Source organism: Aricia agestis, chromosome 13 (genome assembly GCF_905147365.1).
Source record: "Aricia agestis chromosome 13, ilAriAges1.1, whole genome shotgun sequence".
Classification (NCBI taxonomy): Eukaryota; Metazoa; Arthropoda; class Insecta; order Lepidoptera; family Lycaenidae; genus Aricia; species Aricia agestis.
This window is the reverse complement of record NC_056418.1, coordinates 14,055,021-14,079,153: the sequence shown is the minus strand read 5'-3', so window position 1 is coordinate 14,079,153 and position 24,133 is coordinate 14,055,021. Positions and strand designations below refer to the sequence as shown.

The following is a 24,133-nucleotide window of genomic DNA, read 5'->3' as shown; positions in this document are numbered from 1 at the left end:
AGTATAGCCTTTCTCGATAAATGGGCTATCTAACATTGAAAGAATTTTTCAAATCAGACCAGTAGTTCCTGAGATTAGCGCGTTCAAACAAACAAACAAACTAACTAACAAACTCTTCCGCTTTATAATATTAGTATAGATTACAGCAAAGCAAAGCGCTCCATGAGCGGCTCGGCTTTTGCAATATAAATATTATAATCTTAATTTTTCAACGTGAAATTAACCTTAAAACACATAAATGAAGATTATAATATTATTTGTTGTAATAGTGAATGTCCTATCGCTCTTTTTTTCAAAAAAGGTAGTGGGAGGATTTGGATTTAGATACAAAAAAGCATTTAGATAACAAACTGTGCCATGCTGGCTCTTCGAATGTAGAGAAGTTAGAGCTCTTCAATGAAATTGAATAATGAAATCGAATTAAAACGATGTTGTGATGATGTGATGTTTAATACGTATAGAACATGAAATTTAAAGTAAAATTGAAGTACTAAAGCGATATAAAATTTACGTTTTGGGGTTAGGCTTGTTAGGGTTAGTCAAGACTCAAGAGCACATCATGGTCAAAACCGAAAAAAACTTCAATATACAAACAAATAACAATACAGTTTGTTATCTATTTTATATTGCAGAAATTTGACAGTACCTATGTGATAACTTGATGTGCTGTTATAGTTCGTCTGGTGGAACGAAAGAAGACAAACTGTACTTTTACTTTCTACCCATTTCATTTTGACCGCGTGCGCGCTTGTTAGGGGGTGCTAGGGTAATGTTTGCACACGGGCGCCACATGGGCTAGAGACGGCCCTGAGCTATACTATTGAAACTTGGTAAGTAGATGTAGTCTGTGAACCGCATTAAGATTTTGATACAAAAATGACAAAAATATTAAAAATTTTAGGGGTCCCCATATGAACTGAAACAAAAAAAAAATTTTTCATCTAACCTATACATGTGGGATATCTATGGATAGGTCTTCAAAAATAATATTGAGGTTTTTAATATCATATTTTTCTAACCTGAATAGTTTGCGAGAGACTCTAACAAAGTGGCAAAATGTGTGCCCCCCCCTCTAACTTCTAAAGTAGGGGCATGATAGTTCTAAAAAAATATATTATGTACATTACTATAAAAACTACCAACGAAAATTAGTTTGAACGAGATCTAGCAAGTAGTTTTTTTTATACGTCATAAATGGTAAACCTTAAACCAACAAAAAAATTTTTTTCATGTAACCTATGCGTGTGGGGTATCTATGGATAGGTCTTCAAAAATTATATTGAAGTTTCGTATATTTTTTTTTTCTAACTTGAATAGTTTGCGAGAGAGACTCTTCCAAAGTGGTAAAATGTGTGTCTCTAACTTCTAAAGTATGATAATGATAAGTCTAAAAAAAATATATGATATACATTACTTTAAAAACTACCAACGAAACTTGGTTTGAACGAGATCTAGCAAGTAGTTTTGTTTTATACGTCATAAATGGTAAACCTTAAATTAACTTTCATTATATCAACTAAAACATAAAAAAAATCAAAAACCTTTTAATTTCATAAAAAATAAACCTTATTGCTGCTGCGGAACCCCCAATGGGCGAGTCCAACTCGCACTTGGCTGGTTTTTGTTTGAAAGCTGATACGATCGATGCGTTGCTTAACATGTTACTATTATGGTGCTCCCACACTGCCGTTAGAAAATGTTTAGTAACGTTAGTAAACATTTGTTAGCAAACATTTAATCACAAATGTTAGAAATTGTTAAAAATGTTTTCATGTTAGAAAATGTTTAGTAAACGTAAGTTAACAAATTATAACAAAACAAATTACTTATAACAAAATAAAACATGCGTTACCTTTTGTTTGTAAACATTTTATAAAGGCGACGGCGGAGTATGCGGTGAGCGGTGAGCCAATACCAGATTTAAACGTTATTAAATGTTAGTAAAGTGTAGGGGCACTTATAACATGTAACAGTTCCTTACAAAATGTAACAATTAACAACATTTGTTAGTAAATGTTTTTATGTTAGGAAATGTTTACAAACATTTTCTAACGGCGGTGTGGGAGCACCATATGTTTAATATGATGTGACATAATATTTTATCGAAAACTTTTATACTTCGTGGTTATAGTTTGCCCAAAAAATCAGTTAACAGATTACCAAACGATGCATAATTTATACGTCAGTGGAAAATTGAAAAGGCTTTTAAAATGTGTTGTGAAAAATTTTTGCCCAGAAATTCTCGGTGTTGAAATATTTATCATAAAAAAATGAAAATGTCTTTAAAGTTCAATTTACTTATATAATAAAAAAATATACAAATAACAAGTTTCGGGAATCAGAAAGCAAAATACACCAGACAGGGCCGCTCCCTGATCAAGCGTTCAAGCGGTCAGGTTTATGTTATTTGTGTTGTATTACGTTCTGACCCCTCACAGAACGTTCAGACGGCGTCAGAATTCTTCCTGTATGACTGACCGCTCGAACGCAGAATGCGATCACCGACCGCTTGAACGCGTAACCGCTCTCTGTCTGATAGGTCATAGGTGCCTTAGTATTGTGGCGGTACCCACAATTCGCCTAACATTCCTGCATCGCGCTATCGAAGTTTTCTAAGCGCGTCGGTATATATATGTCGCAGCCGACTGGTTTAAATAGCCGTTCAATCAAACTTTGACTGAACAACGCCATTCAATCACACGTCTAGCTTTTAGATTGAATATTTTAGTCGCTCAAAATGTTCAACACTACAGCTGATTCAAAAGCCGCCGTCTAATTGAAGTAGTTCAGCGCGCACCGCTGCGGCGCTAGGTGCGTTTTATTTACAATAATATGGCGTCAACTAGCAGGTGTTTGTTGGTGTTTATGGTTGTTTTTCGGAAAGAAAGTAGTTAATAAAAGTTACAAGTGTTATTAAAGAGACAAAAATTATGGAGGCTCATTCGTGCCGAAGCATGGCTCTCCCACGTCAAATCTTCTTTCTTTATTAAAAATTGTTTTAACTGGTTCCTTAAATTTTCACTCTACGAAAATTATTATGACCGCTTGTTATCGGCCGTATAGTTATCTCTTATAGGATGTAACACAACCTTAGAAGATAATACTTTAGGGCGTTTCTCATTTAAAAAAAAACACAGAAGCCAAAAGTAACTTTTTCAGCGCTGCTACTGTTACAGAAAACTATATTATTAGATGCATAAAGGACACATATGCACAAAAGTACTATTTACTTTTTTTATTTATTTAACACATAACAACTGTAAATAGTAAAGTAGCACATATGAGCCAATAAAGTTTTCATAGATAAATATTACAGTAACATGGATGAAATATCTATAATACTAAGACTTCTTTGTCTGTCCGCCCGTCCGTCTGTCTATCTCCAGGCCGTATCTCAAAAACCGCTATAGCTAGACTTCTGAAATTTTCACAGATTGTGTATATCTGTTGCCGCTATAGTAACAAATGCTAAAAACAAAATAAAATTAATATTTAAGGGGGGCTTCCATACAACAAACGTGATTTTTTTTAACTTTTTTTTCTCGAAATAATAGTAACTGGTAGGCACTTTTCACATAGGCCTTAATTATATTATGTCTTCTTCAATAATAAATAATAACAATAAAATAAAATTAAAATTTAATTTCCCATATAAAATATACAAATTTTTCCAGATTTTTGCTCTATAACGGTACGAAACCTTCCGTGCGCGAGTCCGACTCGCACTTGGCCGATTTTGTTACACCCTGTATACTTCGCTTCCCTCGAGCGGACTTAAATTTTACCTACAGTTTAGGATTACTGGCCGACTATTTGGTTGGGTTATAAGACGGTCGTCCGTCTTGCCCCGTCTTGTCCAGGCCGTGCGGTGGGGTGATGTATGCTAACCGGTCCAGTCCGCTTCTCCGACTGCAGCTGATAAATCTGAACTAATTACTTATCACTGCCGCACCTAGAGCCGCGTACACATTAACACTTTAAAAAGGTTTTTTTCTTTTAATACGTATATTAACATCCATACTATCATACTAATATTATAAATGCAAAAGTGTGTCTGTCTGTCTGTTACCTCTTCACGCTCAAACCGCTGAACCGATTTTGATAAAATTTGGTATGGAGATACGTTCAGTCCCGGAAAAGGACATAGGATACTTTTTAACCCGGAAAAATGTACGGTTCCCGCGCGATAACCGAATTTAGGCGCCACGTGGTTGCGGGCATCATCTAAGACTAGTAGTGAATATAATATAATATTTGTTAACAATTTATTTTGTTAACCGACATGGGTTAAAGCCTACATCAAAGTAGTAGCAGTTTTACTCTTCTATTCATTATTTAAGGCCGATTAAGTTGAAGTATCGTCGCCCAGAAAAAGTATAAATTTTGGTGATTTAACATTAGTGGTCAGGGGATAACACAGACGGCATTGTCAGGTACACCATACTGAAGATAGTTAGTAGGTTAGATAGCTACAAACACACAATAGTGTCTTATCAGTTACAAGCTACACGCATCTCGGCTTATTACAAATCCAGTGATTTGCATAATGAGTCCACAGATTAGTCGATCGGTCGACAGAACAACCTGTAGGCCTACTACGAAACTGTTTTGAGACTCAAACAATCGGACGAGAATGCCGCGTCCTGCTCTAACAACGTCATTACACGTTTGTTACAGTAGGACGCGGCATTCTCGTTCGATTGTTTGAGTCTCAAAACAGTTTCATGGTACAAGGCCTGTTACGCGGTAGACTCGTAAATTATTTAAACAGTTTACACGTGGGAGAGCCATGCTTCGGCACGAATGGGCCGGCTCGACCGGAGAAATACCACGTTCTTACAGAAAACCGGCGTGAAACAGCGCTTGCGCTGTGTTTCGTCGAGTGAGTGAGTTTACTGGAGGCCCAATCCCCTACCCTATTCCCTTCCCTACCCTCCCCTATTCCCTTTCCTACCCTCCCCTATTACCCTATTCCCTCTTAAAAGGCCGGCAACGCACCTGCAGCTCTTCTGATGCTGCGAGTGTCCATGGGCGACGGAAGTTGCTTTCCATCAGGTGACCCGTTTGCTCGTTTGCCCCCTTATTTCATTAAAAAAAAATATTCAGCTGAAATAGACAAATTAATAAAATCCCGTTTAATTTACTGCAAAAGAAATCACTATATTATCCGCGGCAGACCACGTGTATGTCATTTTATACAATAGATAATTTATTATAGTGGTTTCAGTTAGCGCAGGCGAGCTTTATTCTGATTTTTGACGCCTCCTGAGCGGTAATTTTTATTGACGACAAAAGCTAATTAAAAATAACGTGAGTACTTACTCTAACCTCTAAGGTTGGGTTGCACCAACTAACTTTAACCATAACTGCCACTTTAACTTTAACTTTAAGTACAATGCAAAATGTCAAATCTTTGGTTAAAGTTAAAAATGGACGCCATCAAGACGCCATATTTAACTAAAACCATAAAGCTTGACAAGGTTTTAAATGCGCGTGGCGAAAAAAGGAACTAACGCTGTCATCATACAAAAACGCCATTTTTGACTGTTCTCCTTTACCAGCAGCGCCCCCCCGCCCACGTTCATTTATAACCTTGTTGGACCAGCTGTCATCTGTCAATTTCTCCGGTCAAAGTAAAGGTTAAAGTTAAAGTTAAATTTAGCCTTAACTATAACCATAACTTTAACCTTAACTTTAACTTTAGCTACGCCTCTGGTGTAACTCAACCTTAGACAAATCTAACGCTACCTCTCAAGAGTTAAAACGATGAAAATCTAATTTTCTGATATCACAATGTTTGAAATGATAAGTGGGCTTAAACATATTTCCGTATAATATGGTAGAACATTGCGACGTTTCCCGGATCGACTTGTGAATTGTGTACTATAGGCGCATTGCAGACGACGACGGGGCGGGGCGGGCCGGTCAATTTCGCTGCGTACGCCCGTCGATGACTGCGGCTGCTCGCGCCGCGTACACAAAGCACACGCCGTCTGCGTTACTGCATGTAAACTGGTTTGTGTGATCCACGGCGGACAGCCGCGGACATGCCAGTGCCCGCCGGGCACCTGCGGCGAGGTCTTTTTGCCCGCCTTGTGCGTTGGTAATATAGTATTCCCTTTGTGCTATCGTTCGCGGCGAAATTGACGGGCCCGCCCCGCCCCGTTTGACGGGCCCGCCCCGCCCCGTCGTCTGCAAAGCGCCTTATAATTAATGATATAGTGCACGCCTGCACTACATATTTTCTTTACTATTCTTGGCCGCGGATAAATGTACGGAAACCATACATTTTCCTGGTACAAAAAATAGCGCATGTAATTTTACTTGGCCTACCTTAAATCTATGTTAAATTACAGGAAATCGGAAAGCGTTTTCGATCCAAACCAACAAACCATTAATACTATTTACACGTTTATCGAAAGACACTAACAAAATCAGTATTTTATTGTGGACACGGCCCTATAAGAAACTGTGACGGAGCTAAGATGCCAGTCGAGGCATTTAGAACGGGGACAATTGGCGGCCGAAGATCTATCTTACCTTCACTGTGCCTTGAATATTCGACGCACTGTGACGGGACGCGGTTCATTGCTGGTTGGGGCGAATAATTATCCATATTATTATTTAAGATATTATCGAGCAAAACTTGGGTGATCGGCCTTCGCTTGGAGTTAATATAGACATAAAAACTGGCCAAGTGCGTGTCGTGCCACGCGCAATGTAGGGTTCCGTAGTACCGCTAGTTTGTGATAATTTTTGTATGGTCAATGAATGTACATTTCAATTTTATAACGTGTTTTATACTACTAAGTTCTAACAACATCATATCAGTTACGTTTAAAGGAATTTGAACGAACAGTTCCTTTGTACTTCTACGAATACGTTTTATTTAGTTGATCGACTATTACTCATTGACTTATGAAGCCGTCTTAGCCGTGATAGTTTTCCTTTTAAAATCAGCATATTATTTCTTTCTCCCGTGAATTTTTTCATATTTTCATACGGCTTTGTAGGCCCTATTGTCTCTGAGCAAAACCGCGGACAAACAGACGGACGAACAGACCGAAACTATAAGGGTTCCTTGTTGACTACGGAACCCTAAAAACGGTTGCACTTCGGGAGTCCCAAGCGAAAAAGAAATAGCAGATACACGAAAGTTTTCACCGACTAGTAAAAAGCTTTCTTATTGGGTGTATGACTTCGTATCTTTCTCCCCGTCGCGTCGACGTCCCCCTTCCCGATCTTACGAATTTTCGATCAGGTTCCATGTCCTGGGGCAATTTTGTTGATTTCACTCATCCAGAATATGGAGTTTTGTTATGTTATAAATCCAGCAATGCACAACGTTGGTTTACAAAAGTATGCAATACGTATTTATTAGATATCATAGTACAGGCGTATGGAGGGATTTAACTTAGCTGTGTATTGTTTATAAGCGCTGTTATTTCTTTTGACGAACAATAATGAAAAAATATTAATTTTCTCGGGTTTGTTTTAAATTATTGTTGTGAGAAACTTGAGGAATTGTTATTGAATTGTAGTGTTTTGTTAGCGGTTTGTTAGCGGTTTGAAACCCTTGATTCTAATTATTATAATTTAACTGATATCTTATATCTTTATAAGATAAGATATACTTTGATAAAATATTGTTTAGATAAAACAAGATATGAACACAACATAGTTATTATAGCTAGCTAGCGTAATAGTACAAAATATAAGAAAAAAACCGCCGGAATGCATTCGGCGCTATACGTTATTCAATACGGCTAGCCGTAATGTAATAAGGCTACAGACAATGACATAAGAAGTGTTTCTTATGTCATTGGTTAGAGACTAGTCGCCTTTTTTACAGTTTTAGTTTCATAATTCGTTTCTTAACACTCGTGGCGCTGCCCGTGTCACAGATAAGAGAAGTAATTAAATTTTGTGTACGCCATTTAAAAATTTGGTTTGTAAGAAATAACAGCTAATAAATCATTTTGTCGGCATACAAAGATTATGTTAGCAATAAAATCAGGCTGCAATTCGTGTTCTGTAAATAATCATGACAATGGTCAGCCATTTAAACACATAACTGGCAGCTAGTTTTATTATGTATCTGCAAAATAAACAGTCACTCGGCAGAATAATTACTTGGTCGGCAAGATTATACATTCGGTCAGCAGAGAAAACATTTCAGTATTTTATTTCATTTCATTATTAATTAATTTAATTTATTAATTAACTAGCTGTCCCGGTGAACCTTCCCTGGACTTCTACGAATATTTTAAGACTAAAATTAGCCCAATCCGTTCAGCCGTTTTCGAGTTTTAGCGTTACTAACACAATTGAAAATCCATTTTTATATATAAACTAGCTGTCCCGGCAAACGTTGTTTTGCCATAAAATTATTTTCCCTATTTTCCTGCTTTTCTCTTGAAGGTTTTTCTGATTTTTTTTCTATAGACCTCACGGAGCCCGAGACCTTTCCAACGAATGCAAAACCGTGGAAATCGGTTCGTGCGTTCTGGAGTTATAGCGCCAGGAAGGAAAACTGAAGGAAAATGTCGTGATTCTAGTGTTTCGCCATAAGCAGGGAGCACAATGACTCTGGTGGCGGAACCAATAATGGCAATCTTAGGTATTATTTTCGGTTACTAAAAATTTTCGAAAATTAATGTCTAAAACAAACAAATATAACAGTACCTGAACTTTGTAGACATTTTACAAAAAATAAATACACTCCCGGGGGATGCAACATGTGCGCAATAATCATCAAAACCTATTTTAAAAATACTTCATAAAAATAAACAATAAGTAATAAAATAAGTCTTGTCTTCTAAATTACAAAATTATAAAAATTCCCGGTGACTCTGCTGGTAATTTTCGCCGGTAAATTTGTCATGACCTTCTTCGCCCTTTGACTCCTGCAAGATGACGTCTCGTACTTTATCGTCTAGTCTTGCCGGTTCAGCCAGCTTCCGACGTAGTGTGCGGTGTGGCGGTCCGGCCGACGTTCAAATGTTTCGTATCAGAAATTTCGGACAATGTGCGGCCGGGCTAAAAGTCTCAGCAACCAGGCCATAAGCTCCAAAAAAAAATAGTTGTTACACTATTTGACAGGATTGGACAACAAATGTTTGACATGTAATAAACAAATCAGCATCTATTGAAATGATAAATTATTCATTAATCATTACACATATCGAGTTTTCATTGTTTTTAAGATGTATTCTGCTATTCGGGACGGAAACAAATCCAACAAATCAAAAACCATGGCAATCGGTCAAGCCGTTCTCGAGTTATAAGTGTTGTAACAAACACGACTTTCTTTTATATATATAGATAGATAGAAGATAGATAAAGACTTAACAGAAGGCCTACTTACCACGGATACCGAAGCGGGGGGACGGGGGGGGCACAGCCCCCCGCCAAAACAAAGCAAACACAATCCAGAAAGTCCAAAAGTAGGTTAGGTTAGGTTAGAACTTAGACCACAACACAGAGGGGGAGAGGGAGAGCCGAGCGAGCGAAGCGAGCGTGCTGCGGCAGCAGCCGGCGACCGTCATAAAACAAAAGATAAATCCAGAATTTTTTGCTTCTTCTCTGAGTGGTTACCAAAATTTAATGAAGGCCACTCATTGCCGCATTGTTTTATTTTGCAATCATGGTCACCCTATAACTTACATAGGACTACGATGCGGCTAAACGTGGGCCGCCTTATTGAAGAAAGTATCGCAATTACAATCCGGCTAAACGTCGACACGCCACGCTAAATATACAATGTGCCTGCGACATATATATATATATATATATATATATATATATATATATATATATATATATATATATATATATATATATATATATATTGCAATTTGTAACGTCGTTAAGCGTAGCGATGAATTATTAAATGAGCCATTCAGATTTGGAAGAAACAGTCCGTACCGCTTTACTAATTAGTGGATTTACCAATTCATAGTGTATCTTCCTATGTAGTATTCAGAGCTTGTAGCCAGGACGTTTTTTTATCGCTTCTTTATAGAATCGCCGATCAAAATGTATGGAATTGACAGACGAGTCGACCGTCAACGTCATATTAACGAACGCTTATGTCAATTTCATACATTTTGATCGGCGATTCTATAACGGAGCGATAAAGAAAAGGTCTAGGCTAAAGGCGCAGTTTTCAATGTCTTATTCCGTCGTGTTGCATCGTGACCATAAAGTTAATATACCTAGCGGAATAGAGCAACAATCTCGAGCTGTCAAACGAAACCAAAATTGGTTTTCATCTGTGTGAAAAATATGTGTAGGTAATTACACAAGCATGATTGAACATGAATTCTATGAGATTAAATTGTCAACGTGCGGCACGTGCCGAGTGGACTTCAAAAAAAGAGTGCTGCTGTCATGTATCACACGTCTCTTTTTACCACGCAGTGTTACTGATAGTGACATGTCTCAGGGCTTTGTTTCTCTATTCCGCTAGGTATATTAACTTTATGATCGTGACTGACCCACACTCATCAAAATCATTTAAAACCGTCAGTCTTACTACTCAAGTCAATCACTATAGAACGATTGGCTGTCGTCGGTCGTGAGTGAATGATCGAGTGAATGAGTGAGGGAACGAGTGAGTGAGGGTTTAATCTGTCTGAGTCGTTCGCTGCAGCTGTGCGGTGTAAAGTTAACGACGGACGGACGGGAAATAAAATTATATACGATCGCATACCTATAACTCTTTAATTATATTTCTTCGCTTCATTCTTCGATATATAATTAACCAGTAGTAGTACCTTTGTATATCTGCTTGGCATACGCGTTTTTTTAAAGATTTATGTAGGTAAGTTGAAAAATTACACGCTCGCTCGATTCGAAACGACACGGCGTTCCGACGTGCCTCATTCTTTGTTAACGCGAGGCAACGCGAACACGTATACTTAGTAACCATGCCAAAGCGCAGCTGGTTATTATTATTAAGATAATTGAGTCAGTGTTGTAAGTAACTAAAGTCAATGTTATTTTATCGTGTGACAAGAAAATACATGTAAGTACTATTAAATGCTTAAATAAACGGCAGGCACTACCGAGGCCTAGATGAGCCAATTATATTCAATACTAACCGGCTTGTACTGCGACCGCGAGTTAATAAACGTACAATGTGTTGGGACTACGAGTCTTTAAAATACACAATCTATAATATTATTTTTTCTATAAGCTTTATTTGTTCTATAACTAGAATTATAGAACTATAAATTATGTTTGCCGGATTGGGGGAAACAACTGCAAGTGATTACTGCAATTATTTAACTAACCGGCATGTACTGCGACTGTGAGTCAATAAGTACAGTGTGTTTGGACCGCGAGTCCTTTTACACAGTCTATATTATTATTTTATATGCATCGGAATTGATTGCGGATCTCTGACTATGTTTTACCTATTCTAAAAATAGAATTATATTATGTTTGTTCGATTGAGGGAAATAGTTGTAAGTTAATTACTGCAAGTGTTTAATTATATTAAGTTATTTTATAAACCGTCATAATGTGTGGATTGACCGCGAGTCTCTAAACACAATTTATATGCATCGGAATTGACTGCGAGTCGCTGACGATGTTTTATCTGTTCTATAAATAGAACTATACGTTGGCTGGTTTGGGGGTTAACAGGGAGTTATTTTATAAACCGCCATAATGTGTGGATTGACTGCGAGTCTCTAAACACAATCCTTATGCATCGGAATTGACCGCGTGTCTCTGACGATGATTTTTCTAAAAATAGAAGTATAATATGTTGGCTGGTTTGAGGGGATTAACTGCTAGTTAATTACTATTTAAATTTAAAATATATTGATATTTTTTAAATCAACATAATGTATGGATTGACTACGAGTCTCCGACAATGATTAAAAATAAAAATTAGCAACTACCGCGCGTTTTTCCGCGCTCTTTGTTCTATAAATAGAAAAACATAATAATTATTATAATAATATTAATATTATCTTTGCCGGTTTATAGAGAACAGCTATTTCGAGTTAATAACTAGATTGACTGCGAGTCTCATCAGTTAACAACCAATGCGCGTCCCGCGCGATCCTTTTGTTCTAAATATAGAACTAAGATTATAATTTACTATGTCTGCCGGTATATAATTTTTATGATATTCAAAATTGATGCAAGATTTATTATTAAATAAATCTTGCATCAATTTTGGGACTCGAGATACACCGCGAGTGTATAACGAAACTTACTTAATAATATCTACGTAACGAGAAAGTTACTACCCTCAATATTTTTCGTAACATATTTTATCGACATATAAGTGGATTATAACGAGCTACCCCAATATTTAATTTGGTCCCTTACTAAAAGTGACAAATATAGGTACGGAACAATCAGGTTTCGAATGAACCCGAAGCTTTCCCGAGTACCTGCACCGATAGAACCGGTCCAGATCCGGATAGATCCAGGGTTCTCCTACTAACGTTAGGTGAACCCTCTTTGGATTCGCCAGATTATTGTTTTAAATGATCCTAAAAACGATTAAGATAAGCTACTGCTTATAAAACATTCCTGATAATAAGTGTTGTAGATCGATTCCATTTCGATCGATTATTACCAAATTATAGATTTCACCTGACAAATATAAATTATTATCAAACTTATCAGATAATACAATATTATCAGACAAGACAACTTTTTAACGCAAACCTTAAACACTCAGACTCGATAAATCTTGTCTCAATATCAGACCGAGATTACTATTGTTTTATATTCGCTGGATAATTCCAGTATTTGTTCTCAGAGACAAATTAGTACATGCCAATCAAGCGGGTACCTTTTGGGCTCTGAAAAACCCTTCCCGCTACCCGTCAAAGGAAGGGGGGGGGGGGGCGATAACCGTCGGCTGGCGCCGCTAGTACTGTAGTCTGTACCGCTACAATCAACTTCCTTCGAGTTCAAGAGTGATGGAGGCGACTAAACGCTCAACACCGCAGCAGTAGTGCTGACAGCTATTTTTATAGATATTTTATAATTATATATTACTGTTACGGTACAAGGTATACGGACACGTGGTCTATCTAGCGACAAACCAGCGAAGCTTACCGAGAGAGCACAGGCAACATAAATCCCCTACTCAATACTAGATGGCATCAGGTGCGCAAGTACATACTCGAGCCTTCTAGAAAGGTCCATTGTTTGTTTACGTGTTTACCGTTTATTTGTTAGCGTGTTTACGTGTTTTAATTTAGACCTTATGACTGAGTCCATAAGGTCTAAATTAAATTCAACTTACTGCACTTATCGCAAGGACGGCAGTTTTATTGTGGTACATGCCCGAGCCTCCTAGAAATTTCCCACGGTTGTTTACTTGTTTACGTGAATCGGGAAATTTCTGGAATTCGTCTCGCCATATAAAAAGAGCCGCAGGCAGGCCCGGCAAGTTAGTTCGTTTTGAGCTTTCATCAAGGCGATTTCGGAGCGACAACAAGTGATCAATAGTGAGTGAACCAGTGAAACCTGCGACTTGGCTACGACCTAGGACAGTGATAGTGCTTAGTGATTGGACCTAGTGATTTGTGTTTGGACTTAGTGCTAAGTGTTGTGACCTAGTGTTTAGTGCAGTGTTAATAAAGTCTTCAAGAGAGTCACCAGGTCTTTCTCTCCAAATCCTCAAACCCTAGCACGTAACAACTGGTGTCAGAAGTGGGATTTGGAGATGCCATTGACTCCGAGAGAGGACTTCAAGGGGAGTGTCAGGACAAGGGCGCAGCGAGCTGCTGCCATTGACTCCGAGAGAGGAGTTGCGGAGGCCACACCCACTGGGGACCAAGCTCCGCCCACTGAGGGACAGGCCCCACCTACTGGCCCCGCCCACCAGGCTCCGCCCACTGACCACGCCCACCAGGCTCCGCCCACTTTGGGTGAAGCCCCGCCCACTGCCTCCGCCCACCAGGCCACGCCCACTCTAGCCACACCCACTGGCTCCGCCCACCAGGCCACGCCCAGTCAGACCACGCCCACTGGCCCCGCCCACCAGGCTCCACCTACTCAAGTCCTGCCTGCTCAGGCCCCGTCGACCAGCTCCATCCATCCAGCCACGCCCGTTGTTTCTACGGCCCCTCAAATGGCTCCTCAATTAGAAAGCATAATTGAGTTAATTCAGGCTTTGCAAGATGCCCAAGACCGCAAACTCAGCGCTTTGCAAGATTCTCAAAGGGCAATGATGGAGTCACAAGACCGCAAGCTCGGCGCTTTGCAAGAGTCACAAGAACGCAAGCTCGGTGCTGAAATCAGAGCGATTCGAGAATCACAAGAGCAACAAAAAGACCTCCAAGAAAAAGCGCTTGGAGCTATAAAGGATGTCAGTGACACGGTGGTTAAGCTTCGAAAAGATGTCGGCGTAATGGACGAACGAGTTACGGGGTTAGGAGTGGATATGGAAAATGTGAAAACCGGCCTCACAGAACTACAGAAGTGGGATGCACCAATCCTGTACATCGTCTCGACAATGCAACCAGTAGAATCGTTCTCGCACTTTTGTTAACGTCCTCTTTACTCCTAGATGACCTCCTGATACGCCATCATGCATTTCGCGGAGAACATCCGGTACTCTCGTTCTTGGGACAACTATCTGAAGATGGAACTCTCTGCCGTTGGTCTTCTCCCATTTCCGGTAGAGTATTCCGTTTTGCAGTATCAGACTATCCCATTGCGCCCAGTACGCCTTAGTGACAGTGATAGTGCTTAGTGATTGGACCTAGTGATTTGTGTTTGGACTTAGTGCTAAGTGTTGTGACCTAGTGTTTAGTGCAGTGTTAATAAAGTCTTCAAGAGAGTCACCAGGTCTTTCTCTCCAAATTCTCGAACCCTAGCACGTAACATTACTATTATAATTATTGTGGGCTTTACACAGCTACCCGCAACCCGCGGCCCGCGGGCCGCATGCGGGCCACCGGGACTTTATTTGTAGCCTATTAGAATTTGAAATTCACGCCCACGGGCAAAATATTATACAGTCAACGTGAAAGTCTTTTTCACTTGAAAGTCGTTATTTTTTAAACCTAAAAATGTTTGTTGCGACCCGCGACACCAAGACCAAAAATGATTGCGGCTCGCAAAAAGGGTTGGGGACCACTAGCTTAATATATTATACATCTTGACATGAATAAATTATTAGATTTTAAAACTATATCTTCGTGTACCCTCACCGAAGGTTACCTTATTTCAAAGATTTTCTTTTCCCCAAACAAAGCGGCGGAAAATATTGTATTATATTTTATTGAATTTTTGAATTATTTTAAATTTGAAACCACTTCGTTAGTTTATTTCGAAATAACATGTTAATTTGGAAAATTAACTTTTAATGCTTTCAAGCCAATACCCAAAAGTGGATATCTATCAAATAGATTTAAGAGCCTACTTCTTGGTTCCTTCCTAGTAACTCACTAGTCGATCGAAAGATTTTAATTTACTGATTATGAGCCTTAAGTCTTAACGTACAGACTATCAGATGCGCTAATTTTTTTTTCACAAAAAATATAAAGAAGGAAACTAGACCAGGCGTACCAGGCGTAGGCTTTATCACTACTAGACTTACCACGCTTAAACAATATTGACAATGTTCTAGGCGAGAATTCTTCAGCCTCAGGCGCCCTTTTTTGTTAACGTTTTATTGTAAATAGTGCCATGGTTGTATTACATCCACAACAGATATATTATAAATATTTAAGTCTTGACGATTATAAATATATATATATATATATATATGATCGTCATGGTGACATACTTAATATATATATATATATATATATATATATATATATATATATTAAGTATGTCACCATGGCAAAGTCCATGATTGCTATCCCGTCGCACAAACAATGGTCGCCGGCAGTTTCAAGTTGTAATAATTTACTATTATTTATTCAACAAATGAATACACTTATAAAGATAAAAGAGTAGATGTTGTCTGATTCTCAACCCTAGCTCGCTAAGATTTACGAAAATTGGTCGAGCCGTTTCAGAGGAGTTCAAATACGCACACCGTGACACGAAAATTTTATATATTAGATATATTATGTAATAGTATATGCCTATTAAAAACGGAATAATATAGAACAGTTAAATCAGTGTACTATTCGTGAGCTAACTCAACTGATAGGTGTTTTGACACCTTCATATCCTGATTTCTGACTCCCGCCGCGGAATGCAACTGGTTTTCAGCGATTAAAATATTTAATACTAAATAAAATATGCAATGATAAATACGATAACAGAATCACACTTATTCTTGAATAATTGTTAAAACATTTAGCCTGATGGACCGAGAACACAATATTCTCGACTTTCAATCATATTAATATGCATTACATTATATGCATACATTATCGACGACCTCAGAGCCGGACCCAGTTAAAGCAGTAACCTTAAAATTTATTCTAAAATACTTTACTTTGAATTAGATTTTAGATATTTATACTCTGTTCAATCTTATTAGTTAATAGACTTATTACAGAGATCTTCGTCCGCTCCATCGGAACCTTAGCCAAACAATTTGACAATGGCTATAATATCTTCTACAGCCTGTGCACTGTCATTGTTTATGAACAATGTTGACATTATTGGTTGGTTACATTGGCTCAAATGAATGTGTGAAGACTGAAACGTCTTTCGAAATAAGCTTTCCGGTAAAAATACTTGTATAATAAATACATACTTGAGGTGTATAGTACCAGCGATCCACTTATAAATTATTTGTTTTTTTTCTTGCACTCTGTACCTACTGAATACGGGTCATTACTCACTGACTTAAAACTTTCTGCCTAATAAAACTCGGCATAATAAAAAATATCGGTATCGAAAATTATATTACAAAGACATCAAACTCCCGGGCGTGATCGGATCGGTGATGTTATTAAATTATGTAATTTCTTTTTATTAAAAAAGTTTCAAGTTATATTTAAGTTATTACGCCGTGCGATGGTTATTCAAGATTATATTAAATAGGATAATGGTACAGTACGGGTTATTATTGCTAACGTTTAACGCTCCGCATAGAACAGCCAACTCCCAGTTGGTTAGTCGCTGGATAAAGCAGGTGCTGTGCGAGAGCGGGGCAGCGTTGACACGAGCGTCGATACGAGCATCGACACGAGCATCGACATGAGCGCCGACACGAGCGTCGACACGGGGACTGAAACTGGACACGATTAGTAAGACGACAGTCGACAGGCAGGACTAGCGACTACAATATTTTCGTTATTTTCCTTAGCCATCATTTTATCGACGAACAAAGTTTCGCTGAATCAGTTATATTATAATATTATGTATAATCACCATGATCCCAGTGGGTTATTATCATTTGAATCACAAACCATAGAGGTTTCTTACATTTCGTGTCTACTGACTATTATTATTATTAAATTCTTTCTCGAATATAATGATTACTTTTCATAATGAATATTGTTTTTCGTAAAAAAAAATATTTCTTTCGTTACTCTGAAAATCTACTGGTTAATTATATATCGAAGAATGAAGCGAAGAAATATAATAAATGATCAAACGAACTTACCAAGTGAAGTTCGATCATTATTATATGAGTCGCTTCATTCGAAGATATAATCTCCCTCCCACCCAGTCTGCACGAAACTATGTTTGCTGCAGTACCCAAAGAAAGAAAGAAAGATTTTTGCATTACTTCTCTCTAAACATAATGAGGCACGTCGGAACGCCGTGTCGTTTCGAATCGAGCAAGCGTGTAATTTTTCAACTTACGTACATAAATCTTTAAAAAAATGCGTATGCCAAGCAGATATACAAAGGTACTACTACTGGTTAATTATATATCTTCGAATGAAGCGACTCATATAATAATGATCGAACTTCACTTGGTAAGTTCGTTTGATCATTTATCATCATCAGTTTTAGTTCATTTTATCTCCGATGCTATGAATTTCCACTTCAATAAAGGAAACATGTTTAACCCCCCACGAAAAAGTGAGGTGTTATTAGGTTGATCTGTCTGTCTCTCTATTTATCTATGTAGTATGTATATTTGTGTTTTTTCCGTGACATTGTAGCCCCCAATGAGCGTCCGTGGCCTAATGGGTAGACCTTCGGTTCGAACCCGGGTGGAGGCGTGTACCTATGAGACATTTTCAGATCTCAAGTACATAATACGGACGCTCGTACGGTGAAGGAAAACATCGTGAGGAAACCCGCACATAGTTGGTCCCAGACGTTCTTTCCTCTGGACTAGGCCGACTATGATGCGAGAATGCCGTATGCGCTTGGGCAACCATACGGACATTTAAAAATCTTGTCTCAGGCACTACAGTATTTGAGGAGTGGTTACTTCGCTCTGAAAAATACTGTATAAATCATCCACAACGGATGTAAAGGCCTAGTAGCCCCCAAAGGAGTGGGCTGACTTTTTTCTAATTTTAACATTTTTGCAACGTAACGTGGGAATCTAAAACCCGCGAATCTAGAGCTCCAAACGAAGACGGATCTAGTTAACAATTAGAATGCTGCAAAACTTTCCATGTGTTTCAAAGTAATGTAAGTAATGATAACGCAATCTAATCATACACCTCATAAACAAAACATTTTGGAAATAAGTCGAACAAGTAAAAGTGTGACGTAGATAAGGATGTACGTTTTATCCGAGCTGTTAAAACATTTACGAGAAGGCTTGTTTAAAATTATTATCAGTATTATAGCTCCACAAGATTGTTATCAGTATCAGGAGCTGTCAATGAACTGCGGGGCTAAAATGATCACATTTAGCAATTCCTCTCAATCAATTCAGCAAATGAATTGTCAAAACTGTCAAACTGACAAATGTCAAATTAGTACGAAGTACCTGGATGACCGAGCTTTGCTCGGTATAGCAAACACTCATTGAATTCGTGTTGCTTAGCAACGCCATCTGCTAGAATAGCTTAAGCTGTTGTTGTGTCGTTAAAGCAATTATTTGCTCACAAAATAGTATTATTATTCGCCAATAGATGTCAGGAAGAGTCATATTTTTCTGTTTATCGATTATCGATAAGACACGAATAAAATGACATTTTCTAAAAATGATTCCTAGCTAGATCTATTTATCGCCCCCGAAACTCCCTATATACTAAATTTCATGAAAATCGTTGGAGCCGATTCCGAGATTCCAATTATATATATACAAGAATTGCAAGCAGAGTGCTGAGTGACCATTTTGCGATTCAAAAAAAAATGAATTATATTATGATTCATATTATGATTCTCCAAAGCGACCATTTTAGCCTCGCTGATGTCAATTGGTTTCTAAGAAAAGCAAACCCTCGTAACAAATCCACAACTTTTTTTAACATCCACTTCCACCAAGAACCAACAATACATTGAAATAATTACAGTTCGTACCAGTTTATTTACGATGCGTTTTCTCGATTCATCGCATATTTCGTTTCGATCGCATCTCTAATAGACAGGGGTCACCAAATGGCGGACCGCGGTCCGCATGCGGACCGCCGACCCATTGTGTGCGGACCACCGACCAAACATTTTCGAAGATGAACTTCGTATAATTGCACCAATTTGACTTCAAACTTCAGACAGATAATTAGCAACAAAAATTAAATTATCACTTTTGTCATTGCTATGTAATTATAATACCTCTGTAATTTCTGTAATTATCTTTGTTTAAAAAATATTTTTTATAAAATGTGCGGACCGCGAAGGTCATTTCATTCCTTAAAATTGACCCCGAGCGAAACTAATTGGTGACCCCTGGCCTAGACGTCTTATCTCATCCAAAAATCCGCATGCCAATTTATAAATGGTATTGGTATTCTATTTGGAAACACTTAAACTTATTGCTGTAATTTTATAGCACCTAACCTTATTACAACAAAGCAAGAAATGTTTGGAATTCAGCATGAAATTCGAGGAATAAAAAGAAATAATATCGAGGATGGAATAATAAAATAATTTTCCGTTTCTCTGAAAGGGAAATGTTTAAGTCGGGTAAATATTTCTAGAAAGTTTCATTTCACGATCAAAGGACGCACCAATTATTTGCACTCTTTTATAACATTTATAAATATTCTGGAAATTCTTCTGATTTATTGTATTCTATAAATATATTACACGTGAAATAAATATATCCACCGACCCGTATCATTTCAATATTCCGAATAGCGGGCAATTTCGAGTAAGTAAATATTTAACTTGCTAAATATTGTCCGCGGCTTGGTGCGCGCGATTGGAAATTTCGTAGAATCTTAATCTTTACGTCTAGACTACATTCATCGTAGTCTAAACTAACTCGTATCGTAATTCGTAATGTAACTCGTAACATAATATCGTAACTCTATTTTCAATTTCGTTGTAATTAAAAACCGAATAGACCGAATGCTTATGAAATATAATAATAATAAAAACTTTCTATATTAATGACATAATCAGAGTAGACAGAATGATAGAGTATGCCGACTTAGAACTGATGTTGAAATTTTTAAATTTGACGTATTATGACGAAAATCGTCGCTAGGGTTGTTGACTTGTTACCTACGAATTTTAAACTATGACATATTCGCTGGACGTGTTCCTCTTTGGTCGTATTGTTGTTTGTGTTTTGGCACATGCGATTAAAATTGTCAGAATCCAATTTTGAAATCTTTGTTTTAAATATTTAAAAATAAATTATATCAGCCAGCGCGAGGCACATTCCGTTTATAATCCTAGTGAAACCCGACGAATTTGACAGATATTGAAACCTGTCCGTTTCTTTGCAGTCGAACTACTGGTCGTTATGTCTATTGTGACATAATGTTCTATAGTTATATCTTAAGATCCGACCGTAAAATCCTTTTACTTTTGACAAGGCAACCCAACATTAATCCATTCTATACGTTCTAAAGATTATTTTAAAATATCTTTGATCAAAAAAACGATTCATGCAGGATTTTACGGTCGGATCCAATACTATTACAAGATTGTTGCTACAAAAGAATAATTATTGTAATTTTTACCGACTACCATAAAGAAGGAGGTTCTCAATTCAATCGTGTACAGGGTGTAACAAAACAAAGTGATAGTACTTTAGGGTGTGTATGGGGCCCTTGTATAGAGCTCACTGTAAAAGTGGCAGCGCTGAAAGAGCAACTACTTTTTGTATGTGCGCCCCAGCGTCATGAATTTCCCCAAACAAAAGTAAAAAAAGTTACTCTTTCACCGCTGATACTTTCACAGTGAACTCCTTACAGGGGACTTATACACACCCTAAAGTATTATCAGTTTGTGTTGCTACACCTTGTGGATTATCTATATATATAAAACTCAAAGGTGACTGATTGATTGACATAGTGATCTATCAACGCACAGCCCAAACCCCTGGACGGATCGGGCTGAAATTTGGCATGCAGGTAGATGTTATGACGAAGGCATCCGCTAAGAAAATATTTTGATAAATTCCAACCCCAAGGGGTTAAAATAGGGGATGAAAGTTTGTATATAATAATACTTCTTAACGCGAGCGAAGCCGCGGGCAAAAGCTCATATAATATAATACTAGCTATTTGACCGATCTACCTTTGCTCGGAATCCGATGAAAATGACATTTTCTAAAAATGATTCGTAGCTAGATCGATTTATCGCCCCGAAACCCATGGGGGGTTTCGGGGGCGATAAAACCCATACTAAATTTCAAATTTGAAAGCTACAAAATTATAATAAAAATACAGCAATAATCTTCAGCATATGAACATTCCTTTCTCCGTTATTATTTCCTATTCTTGTTTATTATACTCATGATATCAGCTTCCAAATAAATACCAATTTATTAAAATTCAAGCAAACATTCAGTATCTCCTTAGTATTTACAAATTACGTTTATTTGAAACACACACCAATAGATCGACAATTTCATTAACATTATTTGCCGTTTCAATTTTGAACAAGATAAGTAAAAAATAGGATTTTGATGCGATCTCGGCAACGCGGTAAATGTATGGTCAAGGTCGTTTGCTCAGAGGATGGCCTTAAGATCAAGGCCCCTGTCGGTGGAGCTGCCGCCACTTTTCCCTGTCTTTCGCCAGCAGTCAACACTTTCAGTTCTCTATGTGACATGACAGAATCCTTAAAGTAGCCAGTACACAATGGCCCACGATGGCCCACTGCAGGCCAACATCAACGCGCTGATTGCACGCCACGCCTAGAAATCGTCCGCCATCATACAACATTACCCCGCCTATACAATGGCGATGGCTTATAATGGACCAGCATGGACGATCGTGAATAGGCACCTTTATAGTTGACTAACATAGTTTTTTTTTTCTTTTTTTTTTCAATCTTCATCTACCTCTTTTTCCTTCAATAAGGACCTTAAATATATTATACAACATAATATGTATACATATTTTTTAAAACTACGAAGCTTTAATAACCTTCGTAGTTATAAAAAATATGCTACGAAGCTTTAATTTCATACGTGGGAGAGCAATGCTTCGGCACGAATGGGCCGGCTCGACCGGAGAAATACCAAGTTCTCACAGAAAACCGGCGTGAAACAGCGCTTGCGCTGTGTTTCGCCGAGTGAGTGAGTTTACCGGAGGCCCTATTCCCTTTCCTACCCTACCCTATTCCCTTCCTTTCCCTACCCTCCCCTATTACCCTATTCCCTCTTAAAAGGCCGGCAACGCACATGCAGCTCTTCTGATGCTGCGAGTGTCCATGGGCGACGGAAGTTGCTTTCCATCAGGTGACCCGTTTGCTCGTTTGCCCCCTTATTTCATAAAAAAAACATTTTACCACCCTACCTTGGGATCTAAACAGCTAAACATTTTATCACGATTCACTAAATCCCACCGCTTCACGTGAAACAAAAAGATTTGAAATTGAAGATTATGAATAGGCAGTTTGTGTGAGGTATTTTTACGTTTCTTTTGGGAAATTAATCATTGCAAATTCGCGGAGTCGGTGCTTAGCGAAATGATAAACAGTTATTTGGCTGTATTGTGCCGGCAGGGTTACCGATTGTTCGATGTTATTTTTGTCCTCAAATTAATCCTTCAAACGATCACGTATCCAGCGACAGCTATGCAAATCGGCTGGTGTTTGTTAACAAATATTTTTGACAAATACTGTGACTGCTTCAAATAGTTGCATCCGAAATTAGGACAGACATCAGATATTATCTCCCGCAGGATATGTCAAAATATTTAAAAGTGTATGTAAAAATATTCGATACATCTATTGTAGAAATATTCAAAATCGGTTCAGTACTTTCGAAATACAAATTAACTTTAAACAATAAGATAAGCTGAAGTTTTACAATCAGGAATTCTTCAGTAAGTTTTTTTTTTTTTTGGTAACCCTGCGTGGTTACAATTTTCTTGCAATTTACTGCGGGGCGCGGCCGATCTCAGAACTTGGTGAAACTTGTACTTTTGAGATTTATTGAAAGAAGTATACATTAATTAAATTATTCTTGATAGGTTTGTCGAGTTTATTTCGGTTAGATTAACTTGTATTACTATAACTAGCTATTTGACCGAGCTTCGAGGTATTCGATAAAACACGAATAAAATGACATTTACTAAAAATGATTCCTAGCTAGATCGATTTATCAACATATATATTATATATATATATACAAGAATTACTCGTTTAAAGATATAACATTTACGATATATATCATAGTTTATTGAAATACTGCTAAAAAGTGTGTTGGTACGGTTATGACCACTATTTTAATATATTATACTTATACGTTATGACTAATGATAATATTGATGAATCCATACCATAACATCAGTTACCTAACGCTTAGCCGTAGAGCCGATTGACTACTTGAGTGCCGGAAAAGGATTATTATTAGATACGAGCTTTTGCCCGCGGCTTCGCTCGCGTTAAGAAGTATTATTATACAGTGTGTAACAAAAACTAGTGATAATACTTTAGGGTGTGTACATGTTCCTTGTAGAGAGTTCACTGTGAAAGTAGTAACTCTGAAAGACGAACATTTTTTTTTACTTTTGTATGGGCAAGGGCCCGAGCGTCACGAGTTTCCCCATACAAAAGTGAAAAAAAATTTTAGTCTTTCAGCGCTGCTACTTTCACAGTGAACTCTCTACAAGGAACACGTACACACCCTGAAGTATTATCACTT

General features: G+C 37.8%; 1 long non-coding RNA gene across 1 annotated transcript; it reads left to right on the top strand.

The window, feature by feature from the left end:
* The first annotated feature begins 1,700 nt into the window (after positions 1-1,700).
* Positions 1,701-18,989, top strand: LOC121732860. The gene is made up of 3 exons (XR_006036444.1): positions 1,701-1,722; positions 1,942-2,074; positions 18,977-18,989. It is a non-coding gene; the product is annotated as an uncharacterized LOC121732860 (long non-coding RNA).
* The last annotated feature ends 5,144 nt before the right edge of the window (positions 18,990-24,133 follow it).